Raw genomic sequence first — 14,877 nt, 5'->3', positions numbered from 1 at the left:
CTGAGAACTTGATTTACATAATCGCTAGGGGAATGTATTGAATCACGAAGGGGGAATTAAGAAACATTATGGCTTTCTTTAATCTTAGGTCTGAGGGATAAACGTTCTTTAGGTCAGAGAGAAAAATTAATATTCTATTTTTAAATAGGGCTTCATTGATCTTTACTGTCAGGAATTAGAAATGACGTCACTTGTTATCTTGGAATTATGTGGGAGTCTAAAGAGATAGAAATTATATTTTTAAATACGGCTTCACTGAGCTTTAAGTCGGAGAGATAAATTGATATTCTAACGAAACCTTAATAGTGTAGCTAGGAAATTTATGAGATGAAGAGATTAACGTAGGAAAGGGTTTCCTAGAAATTTCAAATGTGAAAGCACAGAGATGCCAAAAACAAAAGGAATACGCTGAAGTTACGATTAGGGATTATTTGGCCGAAACCGTTTTAGGGAATTATTTCGGCGAAACAGTTAGAGACATTTTAAAAGATGATTTAAAAGATGATTTTAGAAGAGGATTTGAGGGTGAAACTCTGTGGTCGTCATACTACACAAGTTCCATTTGCACAGTGTTGTGAGGTCCCCTACCACAACCCCACAGAGTCCTCATACCCCACCCCAACCCCGAAGGGTCCTCATACCCCACCCCAACCCCGAAGGAAGCCCCCAGTCCTCAAACGTCTACCGGGCTCCCAAAGGGCCACCCGGCCCTCAAGGGCCCCCCAGACCCCCAAAGGACCCCCCAGGCCCCAAAGGCCCTCCTTGGCCCCCAAAGGGCCCCCTCCCTCTCCCTCCCTCTCCTCTCCCTCCCTCTCCTCCCCCTCCTCACCTTCCCCTCACCCACCCCTCCTCCTTCTCCCCCTCCCCTCCTCCCCTCCCCTCCCCTTCCCTCCCCCATTTTTTAATATTTTTTTGTGCATTGAGACACAGAAGGACCCCCTCCCCCCGCCCCTCCCCCCCCTAAAGGGCCCCCGGTGCCGCAAAGGCTCCTGAGCCACCATTTTAATACTTTTTAAGGCTTTATTATATCTTTTCAGAACAAATTATTATTTTAGGGAATTATTTCGGCAAAACAGTTAGAGACATTTTAAAAGATTATTTTTGAAGAGATTTTAGAAGAAGATTTGAGGGTGAAACTCTGTGGTCGTTATAATACACAAGTTCCATTTGAACAGTGTCGTGAGGTCCTCTATCCCCAACCCCAAAGGGTTCCAATACCCCGACCCCAACCCCGAAGGAAGCCCCTGGTCCTCAAAGAACCCGCCCAGCGCCCAAAAGACCACCCGACCCACAAGGGCCCCCCCCCCCCGACCCTCAAAGGCCCGCCCCGGGCCCCGTCTTTCGCTGATGTATGTTGTCTGAAACCTATGATTTGGGGTGTATGGGTTGCTATTTTTGACTTTTCTGAGTTGGATTTCTTAGTCTTTCATAGGTATGTGTTGTCTGAAACCTATGATTTGGGATGGGTGGTTTGCTATTTTGACTTTTCTGAGCTGGATTTCTTAGCCTTTTATAGGTGTGTGTTGTCAGAAAATTATGATTTGGGATGTGTAGTTTGCTATTTGGACTTTTCAGAGCTAGGATTCTTAGTCTCTCATAGGTGTTTGTTGTCTGAAACATCTGGTGTAAGTTTTTGTGTGTGTGTGTAAGCTTTTGTGTGTGTGTGAGTTTTTTTTGTGTGTGCCCATATCAATTCAATTTTCATAAAATAATATAAAATTTTCGTGTGTGTGTGTGTTTGTAATAAGTTTTTGTGTGTTTGTAAGTTTTTGTGTGTGTGTAAGTTTTTGTGTGTGGTTAAGTTTTTGTGTTTGTGTTAGTTTTTGTTGGTGTTTTTTAGTTTTTGTGTGTGTGTATGTTTTTTGGTTGTACGTTAGTTTTTTGTGTGTGTAAGGTTTTTGTTTTCATGTTAGTATTGTTGTGGACTTAAGTTTTTGTGTGTGTGTAAGTTTTTGTGTGTGTGTGTAAGTTTTTGTGTGTGTGTAATTTTTTTTGTTTGTGTGTTTAATTTTTTGTGTGGATGTAAGTTTTTGTGTGTGTGTGTGTAAGTTTTTGTGTGTGTGTGTAAGTTTTTGTGTGTGTGTAAGTTTTTGTGTGTGTTTAATTTTTTGTGTGTGTGTAAGTTTTCGTGTGTGTGTAAGTTTTTTTTTTTGTGTTTTTTTTTTTTTGTTTTTAAGTTTTTTTTTATTTAGTTTTTGTGTGTGTTTAAGTTTTTGTGTGTTTAATTTTTTGTGTATTTATTTTTGTTTGTGGGTTCAAGTTTTTTTGTGCATTTTTTAGTTTTTGTGTGTGTGTAAGTTTTTTGTTTTGATGTATTTGTTTTTTTTTTGTTATTGTTTTTTTTTTGTGCAAGTTTTATTTTGTCTGTAAGTTTTTTTGTGTGTTTTAGTTTTTTTGTGTGTGTGTAAGTTTTTTTTTGTGTTTAAGTTTTTTTTTTTGTTTTTTTTTTTTTGTGATTGTGTTATTTTTTGTGTGTGTTTGTAATTTTTTGTTTTTGTGTTTTAGTTTTTGTGTGTGTAAGTTTTTTTGTGTGTGTAAGTTTTCGTGTGTGTGTAAGTTTTTGTGTTTGTGTTAGTTTGTGTGTGTGTTCCAGTTTTTGTTTGTGTGTGTGTGTTTGTTTTTGTGTGTGTGTGTTATTTTTTGTGTGTGTGTGTGTTAGTTTTTTTGTGTGTGTTAGTGTTTGTGTGTGTGTGTTAGTGTGTGTGTGTGTGTGTGTGTTTGTCTTTGTGTGTGTGTATTTTTATTTTTGTGTTATTTTTTTTGTGTGTGTAAGTTTTTGTGTGTGTGTAATTTTCTTTGTGTGTTTTTAAGTTTTTGTGTGTTTAACTTTTGTGTTTTTGGGTAAGTTTTTGTGTGTGTGTAAGTTTTTTTTTTTGTGTAATTTTTTGTGTGTGTTTAATTTTTTGTTTGTTTTTAAGTTTTTTTTGTGTGTTTAATTTTTTTTGTGTGTGTTAGTTTTTGTTTGTGTGTGTGTTTTTGTGTGTGTGTAAGTTTTTGTGTGTGTGTTAGTTTGTGTTTGTATGTTTTTGTGTGTGTGTATGTTTTTGTGTGTGTGTGTTTAAGTTTTTTTGTGTGTGTGTAAGTGTGTGTGTGTGTGTAAGTTTTTGTGTGTCTAAGTTTTTATGTGTGTGTTAGTTTTTGTTTGTGTGTAAGTTTTTGTGTGTTTAAGTTTTTTTGTGTGTGTATGTTTTTGTGTGTGTGTGTTTGTTTTTGTGTGTGTGTGTAAGTTTTTGTGTGTGTTTAAGTTTTTGTGTGTCTGTAAGTTTTTGTTTGTGTGTAATTTTTTGTGTGTGTTTAATTTTTTTTGTGTGTGTAAGTTTTTGTGTGTGTGTAATTTTTTGTTTGTGTGTGTGTTAGTTTTTGTGTTTTTGTGTTTTTTTTTGTGTGTGTGTGTAAGTTTTTGTGTGTGTGTAAGTTTTTGTGTGTGTGTGTTATTTTATGTGTGTGTGTGAGTAAGTCATTGTGTGTGTTTAATTTTCTTTGTGTGTTAGTTTTTGTGTGTGTGTAAGTTTTTGTGTGTGTGTCAGTTTTTTTGTGTGTGTTTTATTTTTTGTGTGTTGTAGTTTTTTTTGTTTTTTTTAGTTTTTTTGTGTGTGTAATTTTTTTTTTGAGTGTTAGTTTTTTTTTGTGTTTGTGTTTTTGTGTGTGTTAGTTTTTTTTTGTGTGTGTAATTTTTTTTTTGTGTGTTAGTTTCTGTGTGTTTGTTATTTTTTATGTGTGTGTTAGTTTTTTTGTGTGTATGTAAGTTTTTTTGTGTGTGTTAGATTTTGTTTGTGTGTGTAAGTTTTTGTGTGTGTGTAAGTTTTTTTTTGTGTGTCAGTTTTTGTGTGTGTGTATGTTTTTTTGTGTGTGTGTAAGTTTTTTTGTGTTTTTGTTATTTTTTGTGTGTGTTTAAGTTTTTGTGTGTGTAAGTTTTTATGTGTGTGTAAGTTTTCGTGTGTGTGTAAGTATTTATGTGTGTGTAAGTTTTTGTGTGTGTGTAAGTTTTTTGTGTGTATGTAAGTTTTTTGTGTGTGTAAGGTTTTTGTGTGTATGTAAGTTTTTGTGTGTATGTAAGTTTTTGTGTGTGTGTAAGTTTTTGTGTGTGTCTGTGTAAGTTTTTGTGTGTGTGTAAGTTTTTTTTTGTGTAAGTTTTTGTGTGTGTGTAAGTTTTTGTGTGTTTGTGTAATTTTTTGTGTGTTTGTGTTAGTTTTTGTGTGTGTGTGTAAGTTTTTGTGTGTGTAAGTTTTTTTGTTTGTGTAAGTTTTAGTGTGTGTGTAAGTTTTTTTGTGTGTGTAAGTTATTGTGAGTGAGTAAGTTTTTGTGTGTGTTTGTGTATTTGTGTGTGTGTGTGTGTTAGTTTTTGTGTGTGTGTGTTAGTGTGTTTGTGTTTGTTAGTGTGTGTTTTTTTTTTTAAGTTTATGTTTGTGTGTGTGTGTTAGTCATTGTGTTTGTTTATGTTTTTTTGTGCGTGAGTTTTTTGTTTGTGTTTAAGTTTTTGTGTGTGTGTAAGTTTTTGTGCTTGTTTAAGTTTTTGTGGGTGTGTATGGTTTTTTGTGTGTGGGTTAGTTTTTGTGTGTGTGTAAGTTTTTTTGTGTGTGTATGTTCTTGTTTGTTTGTAAGTTTTTGTGTGTGTGTAAGTTTTTTTGTGTGTGTGTAAGTTTTTGTGTGTGTGTAAGTTGTAGTGTTTTTTTAAGTTTTTGTGTGTGTGTAATTTTTTTGTGTTTTTGTAAGTTTTTGTGTGTTTAAGTTTTTTGTGTCTGTAAGGTTTTTGTGTGTGTGTAAGATTTTGTGTGCGTGTGTAAGTTTTTGTGTGTGTATTTAAGTTTTTTTTGTGTGTTAGTTTTTTGTGTATGTGTAAGTTTTTTTGTGTGTGTAAGTTTTTTTGTGTGTGTAAGTTTTTTTGTGTGTGTGTATTTTTTTGTGTGTTTTTTAGTTTTTTTTTGTGTGTAATTATTTGTTTTTTTGTTTTTGTTTTTTTGTGTGTGTAAATTTTTGTGTGTTTGTGTTAGTTTTTGTGTTTTTGTAAGTTTTTGTGTGTGTAAGTTTTTTTGTGTGTGTAAGTTTTTGTGTGTGTGTCAGTTTTTTTGTGTGTGTAAGTTTTTGTGTGTGTGTAAGTTTTTTTGTGTGTGTGTGTATTTTTTTGTGTGTGTTTGTTATTTTTTGTGTGTGTGTGTAAGTTTTTGTGTGTGTGTAAGTTTTTGTGTGTGTTTTTAAGTTTATGTGTGTGTGTGTGTTTAAGTCAGTGTGTGTGTGTAAGTTTATGTGTGTTTAATTTTTTGTGTGTGTGTAAGTTTTTGTGTGTGTGTAAGTTTTATGTGTGTGTTTAAGTTTTTGTGTGTGTTAGTTTTGTGTGTGTGTGTGTGTAAGTTGTTTTGTGAGTGTTAGTTTTTGTGTGTGTGTAAGTTTCTGTTTGTGTATAAGTTTTTGTGTGTGTGTTAGTTTTTTTGGGTGTATTTCATTGTGTTTGTATTTGAAATATTATTTTTGTGTGTTAGTTTTTTTGTTTTGGTTTTAGTTTTTTTGTGTGTGTAAGTTTTTGTGTGTGTGTAAGTTTTTGTGTGTGTAAGTTTTTGTGTGTTTGCAAATATTTGTGTGTGTGTGTGTAAGTTTTTTTGTGTGTAAGTTTTTGTAAGTGTGTGTGTAAGTTTTTGTGTGTGTGTAAGTTTTTGTGTGTGTTTAAGTTTTCGTGTGTGTGTAAGTTTTTGTGTGTGTTTGTTTGTTTTTTTGTTTTTTTTTTTTTTTGTGTTAATTTTTTTGTTTTTGTTTTTTTTTTTTTTTGTTTGTGTTATTTTTATTGTGCGTTTTATTTTTTATGTGTGTGTAAGTTTTCGTCTGTTTGTAATTTTTTATTTGTTTGTTTGTTTTTTTGTTTTTGTTAGTTTTTGTGTGTGTGTGTATGTTTTTGTTTGTGTGTGTAAGTTTTTTTGTGTGTTTTTATTTGTTTGTGTGTGTGTAAGTTTTTGTGTGTGTGTGTTAGTTTTTGTGTGTGTGTGTGATTTAGTCTTTGTGTGTGTGTTAGTTTTTGTGTGTGTAAGTTTTTGTGTGTGTGTAAGTTTTTGTGTGTGTGTAAGTTTTTTTGTGTGTGTGTAAGTTTATGTGTGTGTAAGTTTTGTGTGTGTGTGTAAGTTTTTGTGTTTGGTTATTTTTTTGGGTGTGTGTAAGTTTGTGTGTGTTTTTAATTTTTTTTGTGTGTCTTTTTTTTTTTGTTTGTTTAATTTTTTTTGTGTTTGTAGGTTTTTTTGTGTGTGGAAGTTTTTTTGTGTGGATTAGTTTTTTGTATGTGTGTAAGTTTTTGTATGTGTGTAAGGTTTTATGTTTGTGTGTAAGTTTTTGTGTGTGTGTGTAAGTTTTTTTTGTGTGTTTAAGTTTTTGTGTGTCTAAGTTTTTGTGTTTGTGCTAGTTTTTGTCTGTGTTTGTGTAAGTTTTTGTGTGGGTGTAAGTTTTTGTGTGTATAAGTTTTTATGTGTGTGTAAGTTTTCGTGTGTGTGTAAGTTTTTTTGTGTGTAAGTTTTTGTGTGTGTGTAATTTTTTTTGTGTGTGTGTTTGTTTTTGTGTGTTTGTGTGTTTTTGTTTTTGTGTGTTAGTTTTTGTGTGTGTGTAAGTTTTTATGTGTGTGTAAGTTTTCGTGTGTGTGTAAGTTTTTTTGTGTGTGTAAGTTTTTGTGTGTGTGTATGTTTTTGTGTGTGTGTGTGTAAGTTTTTGTGTTTGTGTGTACGTTTTTGTGTGTGTGTGTAAGTTTGTGTGTGTGTGTAAGTTTTTGTGTGTCTGTGTAAGTTTATGTGTGTTTGTGTGAGTAAGTCATTGTGTGTGTGTAAGTTTATGTGTGTGTAAGTTTTTGTGTGTGTGTAAGTTTTTGTGTGTGTGTAAGTTTTTTTGTGTGTGTGTAAGTTTTTGTATGTGTAAGTTTTGTGTGTGTGTGTAAGTTTTTGTGTGTGTGTAAGTTTTTTTTTAATGGTAAGTTTTTTATGTGTGTGTGTGTTTTTGTGTGTGTAAGTTTTTTTGTGTGTGTGTAATTTTTTTTTTTTTTTTGTGATTTTTTATTTGTTTTAATTTTTGTTTGTTTTTTTGTTTTTGTGTGTATGTAAGTCTTTTTGTGTGTGTAAGTTTTTTTGTGTATGTGTAAGTTTTTGTGTGTCTGTAAGTTTTTTTTTGTGTGTGTAAGTTTTTGTGTGTGTGTAAGTTTTTGTGTGTTTGTGTTAGTTTTTGTGTGTGTTTAAGTTTGTGTGTGTGTAAGTTTTTATGTGTGTGTAAGTTTTAGTGTGTGTGTAAGTATTTTTGTGTGTGTAAGTTTTTGTGTGTGTGTAAGTTTTTTGTGTATATTTAAGTTTTTTGTGTGTGTAAGTTTTTTGTGTGTATTTAAGTTTTTGTGTGTGTGTAAGTTTTTGTGTGTGTCTGTGTAAGTTTTTGTGTGTGTGTAATTTTTTTTGTGTGTAAGTTTTTGTGTGTGTGTTAGTTTTTTTGTGTTTGTGTAATTTTTTGTGTGTGTGTGTAAGTTTTTGTGTGTGTGTAAGTTTTTGTGTGTGTAAGTTTTTATGTGTGTGTAAGTTTTAGTGTGTGTCTAAGTTTTTATGTGTGTGTGTAAGTTTTTATGTGTGTGTAAGTTTTTGAGTGTGTGTAAGTTTATTTGTTTGTGTGTTTTTGTTTTTGTGTGTGTGTTTTTTTGTTTGTGTGTGTGTTTATGTTTGTGTGTGTGTGTAATTTTTTGTGTGTGTGTTAGTTTTTGTGTGTGTGTGTGTGTGTTAGTGTTTGTGTGTGTGTTAGTTTTTGTGTGTGTAAGTTTTTTTGTGTGTGTAAGTTTTTGTGTGTGTGTAAGTTTTTTTGTGTGTGTGTAATTTTTTGTGTGTTTAACTTTTGTGTGTGTAGATAAGTTTTTGTGTTTGTGTAAGTTTTTTTGTGTGTGTAAGTTTTTTTGTGTGTGTAAGTATTTGTGTGTGTGTAATTTTTTTTGTGTGTTTGTAAATTTTTGTGTGTGTTTAAGTTTTTTTGTGTGTTTAAGTTTTTTTGTGTGTTTAAGTTTTTTGTGTGTGTGTAAGTTTTTTGTGTGTATGTAAGTTTTTTGTGTGTGTAAGGTTTTTGTGTGTGTGTAAGATTTTGTGTGTGTGTAAGTTTTTTGTGTGTATGTAAGTTTTTTGTGTGTGTAAGTTTTTTGTGTGTATTTAAGTTTTTGTGTGTATGTAATTTTTTGTTTGTGTGTAAGTTTTTGTGTGTGTGTGTAAGTATTCGTGTGTGTGCGTGTTAGTTTTTTTGTTAGCGTCATTTATTTTTTGTTTTTTAATTTGTGTGTGTGTGTGTAAGTTTTTGTGTGTGTGTGTGTAAATTTTTTTGTGTGTGTAAGTTTTTGTGTATGTAAGTTTTTGTGTGCGTGTTAGTTTTAGTGTGTGTATTAGTTTTTTTGTGTGTGTAAGTGTTTATTTGTGTGTAAGTTTTGTGTTTGTTTGTGTAAGTTTTTGTGTGTGTGTGTTAGTTTGTGTGTGTGTGTAATTGTGTGTGTGTGTGTTAGTTTGTGTGTGTGTGTGTAATTTTCTGTTTGTGTGTGTGTGTATGTATTTGTGTGTGTGTATGTTTCTGTGTGTGTAAGTTTTTGTGTGTGTGTAAGTTTTTTGTGTGGGTTTAAGTTTTTTTGTATGTGTGTAAGTTTTTGTGATTGCAAGTTTTGTGTGTGTGTGTAATAGGGTGCTGTCATGTTTGCAAGTGGTCTCTTTTAAGTTTCTGTGGGTTTTTAAGTTTTTGTGTGTGTAAGTTTTTTTGTGTGTGTAAGTTTTTGTGTGTGTGTAAGTTTTTGTGTGTGGGAGTTTTTGTGTGTGTGTAAGTATGTTTGTGTGTCTGTAAGTTTTTGTGTGTGTGTAAGTTTTTTTTGTGTGTAAGTTTTTGTGTGTGTAAGTTTTTGTGAGTGTAAGTTTTTGTGTGTTTGTAAGTTTTTGTGTGTGTAATTTTTTTTGTGTTTTTAATTTTTTTTGTGTATTTTAGTTTTTTTTTGTTTTTAAGTTTTTGTGTGTATTTTAATTTTTTTGTGTGTTATTTTTTGTGTGTGTGTTTTTTTTTGTGTGTGTTTATTTTTTGGTGTTTTTTTGAGTTTTTGTGTGTGTGTTAGATTTTGTGTGTGTGTAAGTTTTTTTGTTTGTGTAAGTTTTAGTGTGTATGTAAGTTTTTATGTTTGTGTAAGTTTTTGTGTGTGTGTAAGTTTTTGTGTTTGTGTGTGTTTTAGTTTGTGTTTTTGTGTAAGTTTTTGTGTGTGTGTTTAAGTTTTTGTGTGTGTGTAATTGTTTGTGTGTCTGTGTTTTATTATGTGTGTGTGTGATTAAGTAATTGTGAGTGTTTAAGTTTATGTGTGTGTAAGATTTTTTGTTTATGTTAGTGTTTTTTTTTGTTTTAGCTTTTGTTAGAGTGTAAGTTTTTTTGTGTTTGTTAATGAATTTTATTTTTTGTTTTTTTTTTTGTGTGTGTATAATTTTTTTTGTGTGTGTGATTTTTTTTGTGTGTGTAAGTTTTTGTGTGTGTGTAAGTTTTTTTTGTGTGTTTAATTTTTTTTTTTTGTTTAATTTTTTGTGTGTGTGTTATTTTTTTTGTGGGTTTTTGTTTTTGGGTGTGTGTGTGTAAGTTTCTGTGTGTGTAAGTTTTTTTGTGTGTGTAAGTTTGTGTGTGCGTGTAAGTTTTTGTGTGTGTGTAAGTTTTTGTGTGTGTGTAAGTTTTTGTGTGTGTCTGTAAGTTTATGTGTGTGTGTAAGTTTTTGTGTTTGTGTAAGTTTGTTTTTTTGTGTTTGAAATATTTTGTTTGTGTGTGTAAGTTTATGTGTGTGTGTAAGTTTTTTTTTGTGTGTAAGTTTTTTTGTGTGTGTAAGTTTTTTTTTTGTGTTTTTAATTTTTTTTTTGTTTTTAAGTTTTTTTGTGTGTGAATAATTTTTTTTGTGTGTTTGTTTTTTTGTGTGTGTTTTTTTATTTTTGTGTGTTTTTGTTTTTTTTTTTTTTGTAAGTTTTTGTGTTTGTGTTATTTTTTGTGTGTGTTTTATTTTTTGTATGTGTTTTAGTTTTTGTTTTTGTTTGGTATTTTATGTGGGTGTGTAATTTTTTGTGTTTGTTTCAGTTTTTGTGTGTGTGTTAGTTTTTGTGTGTGTGTAAGTTTTTTTGTGTGTGTATGTTTTTTTTTGTGTGTAAGTTTTTGAGTTTGTGTGTGTGTGTAAGATTTTGTGTGTGTATGAGTTTTTGTGTGTGTACACATATCAATTCTATTTTCCTAAAATAATATAAAAATTTCCACTTCAATTCAGATTTTTCTCAAACAGATGAAAGAATTTAAAATACTGTTCTAAATTTTTCATAGAAGATAGAAAAGCTCAAGTTCTCTTCTGAATTCTACCAACTAACATACTTCAATTATAATTTCTCAAAAGAAAATAAAAAGCTTCCACTTCTGTTTTAAGTTCACCAAGATATGAAAAATTTAAAGTTCACTTCTAAATTTTTCCGGATAGGAAAAGTTATACTATGATTCTGATTATTTTCCATGAAGATAAAAAGTTTCACTTTAATCCTAAATTTTCTTAAATTCAATTCCGACCTTTCTCAAAGAGATGAAAAAATTTAAAGTTCTGTTCCAAATATTTTCCCGGAAGAAGAAAAGTTCAACTTCGATTCTAAATTTTCTCAATGAAAATGAAATAATTTATTGATCAATTCTATTTTCCCAAAATAATATAAAAAGTGTCCTTTTCAGTTCAGATTTTTCTCAAAGAGATGAAAAAATTTAAAATACTGTTCCAAATTTTTCATAGAAGACAGAAAAGTTCAATTTCTCTTCTGAATTTTACCAAAGAATACAATTCAATTATAATTTCTCAAGAGAAAATAAAAAGCTTACTCAGATTATTTTCCATGAAGATAAAAAGTTTCACTTTAATTTTAAATTTTCTTAAATTCAATTCCGTCCTTTCTCAAAGAGATGAAAAAATTTAAAGTTCTGTTCCAAATATTTTCCCAGAAGAAGAAAAGTTCAACTTCGATTCTGAATTTTCTCAATGAAAATGAAATAAGTTATTGATCAATTCTATTTTCCTAAAATAATATAAAATTTTACACCTCAATTCAGATTTTTCTCAAAGAGATGAAAAAATTTAAAATACTGTTCCAAATTTTTCTTACAAGATAGAAAAGTTCAAGTTCTCATCTGAAATTTACCAAAGAACATAATTCAATTCTAATTTCTCCAGAGAAAATAAAAAGCTTCCACTTCAGTTTTAAGTTGACCAGGACATAAAAAATTTCAAGTTCAGTTCTAAATTTTTCCGTAGAAGATAGGAAAAGTTATACTATGATTGTGATTATTTTCCGTGAAGATAAAAAGTTTCAGTTTAATTCTAAATTTTCTTAAATTCAGTTCCGACTTTTCACATAGAGATGAAAAAATTTAAAGTTCTGTTCAAAATTTTTCATTGAAGATAGGAAAAGTTATACTTTGATCGTGAATCTTCAAGTTCTCTTCTGAATTTTACCAAAGAACATAATTCAATTCTATTTTCTCCAGAGAAAATAAAAAGCTTCCACTTCAGTTTTAAGTTCACCAAGACATAAAAAATTTAAAGTTCAGTTCTAGATTTTTCCGTAGAAGATATGAAAAGTTATACTTTGATTGTGATTATTTTCTATGAATATAAAAAGTTTCACTTTAATTCTAAATTTTACTAAATTCAATTCCGACTTTTCTTAATGAGATGTAAAAATTTAAAGCTCTGTTCCAAATATTTCCCCCGGAAGAAGAAAGGTTCAACTTCGATTCTGAATTTTCTCAATGAAAATGAAATAAGTTATTGATCAATTCTATTTTCCCAAAATAATATAAAAAGTTTCCACTTCAGTTCAGATTTTTCTCAAAGAGATGAAAAAATTTTAAATACTGTTCTAATTTTTCATAGAAGATAGAAAAGTTCAAGTTCTATTCTGAATTTTACAAAATAACACAATTCAATTCTAATTTCTCCAGAGAAAATAAAAATCTTCCACAGATTATTTTCCATGAAGATAATAAAAAAATTCCATAGAACATAGGAAAAGTTATACTATGATTGTGATTATTTTCTATGAAGATAAAAAGTTTCACTTCAATTTTAAATTTTCTCAAAGAAGTGAAGAAAATTTCAACTTCGATTCTGAATTTTCTCAATGAAAATGAAATAAGTTATTGATCAATTCTATTTCCCCAAAATAATATAAAAATTTTCCAATTCAGTTCAGATTTTTCTCAAACAGATGAAAAATTTTTAAATACTGTTCCAAATTTTTTCATAGAAGATAGAAAAGTTCAAGTTCTCTTCTGAATTTTACCAAAGAACATAATTCAATTCTAATTTCTCCAGAGAAAATAAAAAGCTTCCACGTCAGTTTTAAGTTCACCAAGACATAAAAAATTTAAAGTTCAGTTCTAAATTTTTCCATAGAAGATAGGAAAAGTTATACTATGATTTTTATTATTTTCATGAAGATAAAAAGTTTCACTTTAATTCTAAATTTTCTTAAATTCAATTCCGACCTTTCTCAAAGAGATGGAAAAAATTTAAAGTTCTGTTCCAAATATTTTTCCGGAAGAAGAAAAGTTCAATTTCGATTCTGAATTTTCTCAATGAAAATGAAATAAGTTATTGATCAATTCTATTTTCCTAAAATAATATAAAATTTACCATTTAAATTCAGAATTTTCTCTAAGACATGAAAAAATTTAAAATATTGTTCAAAATTTTTCATAGAAGATAGGAAAAGTTATACCTTGATTGTGAATATTCTTCATGAAGATATGGAGCTCCACTTTAATTCTGAGTTTTCTCAAAGAAGTGCAAAATGTACAAGTTCTCTTCTGAATTTTCTTAGAAAAGAGAAAAAAAAGTTAGCTCAATTCTGAAATTTACCATTGAAAATGAAAAAGCTTCCATTTCAGTTCCTAATTTCTCAAAGACATAAAAAATTTAAAGTTCAATTCTAAATTTTTCCATAGAAGATAGGAATGGCTATACTATGATTGTGATTACTTACCATGAAGATAAAAAGTTTCACTTTATTTCTAATTTTTCTTAAATTCAGTTCATTCTGTAAATAATCTGTGGAAGCTTTTTATTTTCTCTGGAGAAATTAGAATTGAATTGTGTTCTTTGGTAAAATTCAGAAGAGAACTTGAACTTTTCTATCTTCTATGAAAAATTTGGAACAGTATTTTAAATATTTTCATCTCTTTGAGAAAAATCTGAACTTAAGTGGAAACTTTTTATATTATTTTGTGAAAATAGAATTAATCAATAACTTATTTCATTTCCATTGAGAAAATTAAGAATCGAAGTTGAACTTTTCTTCTTACGGGAAAATATTTGTAACAGAACTTTAAATTTTTTCATCTCTTTGAGAAAGGTCGAAATTAAATTTAAGAAAATTTATGATTAAAGTGAAACTTTTTATCTTCATGGAAAATAATCACAATCATAGTATAACTTTTCCTATCTTCTACGGAAAAATTTAGAAGTGAACTTTAAATTTTTCATGTCTTGGTGACCTTAAAACTGAAGTGGAAGCTTTTTATTAAATTTAGAATTAAAGTGAAACTTTTTATCTTCATAGAAAATAATCACAATCATAGTATAACTTTTTATATCTTCTACGGAAAAATTTAGAACTGAACTTTAAATTTTTTATGTCTTGGTGAACTTAAAACTGAAGTGGAAGCTTTTTATTTTCTCTGGAGAAATTATAATTGAATTATGTTCTTTGGTAAAATTCAGAAGAGAACTTGAATATTCACGATCAAAGTATAACTTTTCCTATCTTCAATGAAAAATTTGGAACAGAACTTTAAATTTTTTCATCTCTATGTGAAAAGTCGGAACTGAATTTAAGAATATTTAGAATTAAACTGAAACTTTTTATCTTCACGGAAAATAATCACAATCATAGCATAACTTTTCCTATCTTCTACAGAAAAATTTAGAACTGAAATTTAAATTTTTTATGTCTTGGTCAACTTAAAACTGAAGTGGAAGCTTTTTATTTTCTCTGCAGAAATTAGAATTGAATTATGTTCTTTGGTAAAATTCAGATGAGAACTTGAACTTTTCTATCTTGTAAGAAAAATTTGGAACAGTATTTTAATTTTTTTTCATCTCTTTGAGAAAAATCTGAATTGAAGTGTAAAATTTTATATTATTTTAGGAAAATATAATTGATTAATAACTTATTTCATTTTCATTCCGAAAATTCAGAATTGAAGTTGAACTTATCTTCTTCCGGGAAAATATTTGGAACAGAACTTTAAATTTTTGCATCTCTTTGAGAAAGGTCAGAACTAAATTTAAGAAAATTTACAATTAGTGTGAAACTTTTTATCTTCATGGAAAATAATCTGTGGAAGCTTTTTATTTTCTCTGGAGAAATTAGAATTGAATTGTGTTCTTTGGTAAAATTCAGAAGAGAACTTGAACTTTTATATCTTCTATAAAAAATTTGGAACAGTATTTAAAATATTTTCATCTCTTTGAGAAAAATCTGAACTGAAGTGGAAAATTTTTATATTATTTTGGGAAAATAGAATTGATCAATAACTTATTTCATTTTCATTGAGAAAATTAAGAATCGAAGTTGAACTTTTCTTCTTCCGGGAAAATATTTGGAACAGAACTTTAAATTTTTTCATCTCTTTGAGAAAGGTCGGAATTGAATTTAAGAAAATTTATAATTAAAGTGAAACTTTTTATCTTCATGGAAAATAATCACAATCATAGTATAACTTTTCCTATCTTCTACGGAAAAATTTAGAAGTGAACTTTAAATTTTTCATGTCTCGGTGAACTTAAAACTGAAGTGGGAGCTTTTTATTTTCTCTTGACAAATTAGAATTGAATTATGTTCTTTGGTAAAATTCAGAAGA

The 14,877-nt window shown here is 29.3% G+C and overlaps 1 protein-coding gene across 2 annotated transcripts in view; it reads left to right on the top strand.

The window, feature by feature from the left end:
- Positions 1-14,877, top strand: part of LOC148952085 (spondin-1-like) — a 185,168-nt gene that overhangs the window by 132,852 nt on the left and 37,439 nt on the right. The window lies entirely within an intron of this gene.

This window comes from Artemia sp. Qi Xiang Cuo, chromosome 5 (genome assembly GCF_049724085.1).
Source record: "Artemia sp. Qi Xiang Cuo chromosome 5, ASM4972408v1, whole genome shotgun sequence".
In the NCBI taxonomy this organism is placed as follows: Eukaryota; Metazoa; Arthropoda; class Branchiopoda; order Anostraca; family Artemiidae; genus Artemia; species Artemia sp. Qi Xiang Cuo.
This window is presented reverse-complemented; position numbering and strand designations above follow the sequence as displayed.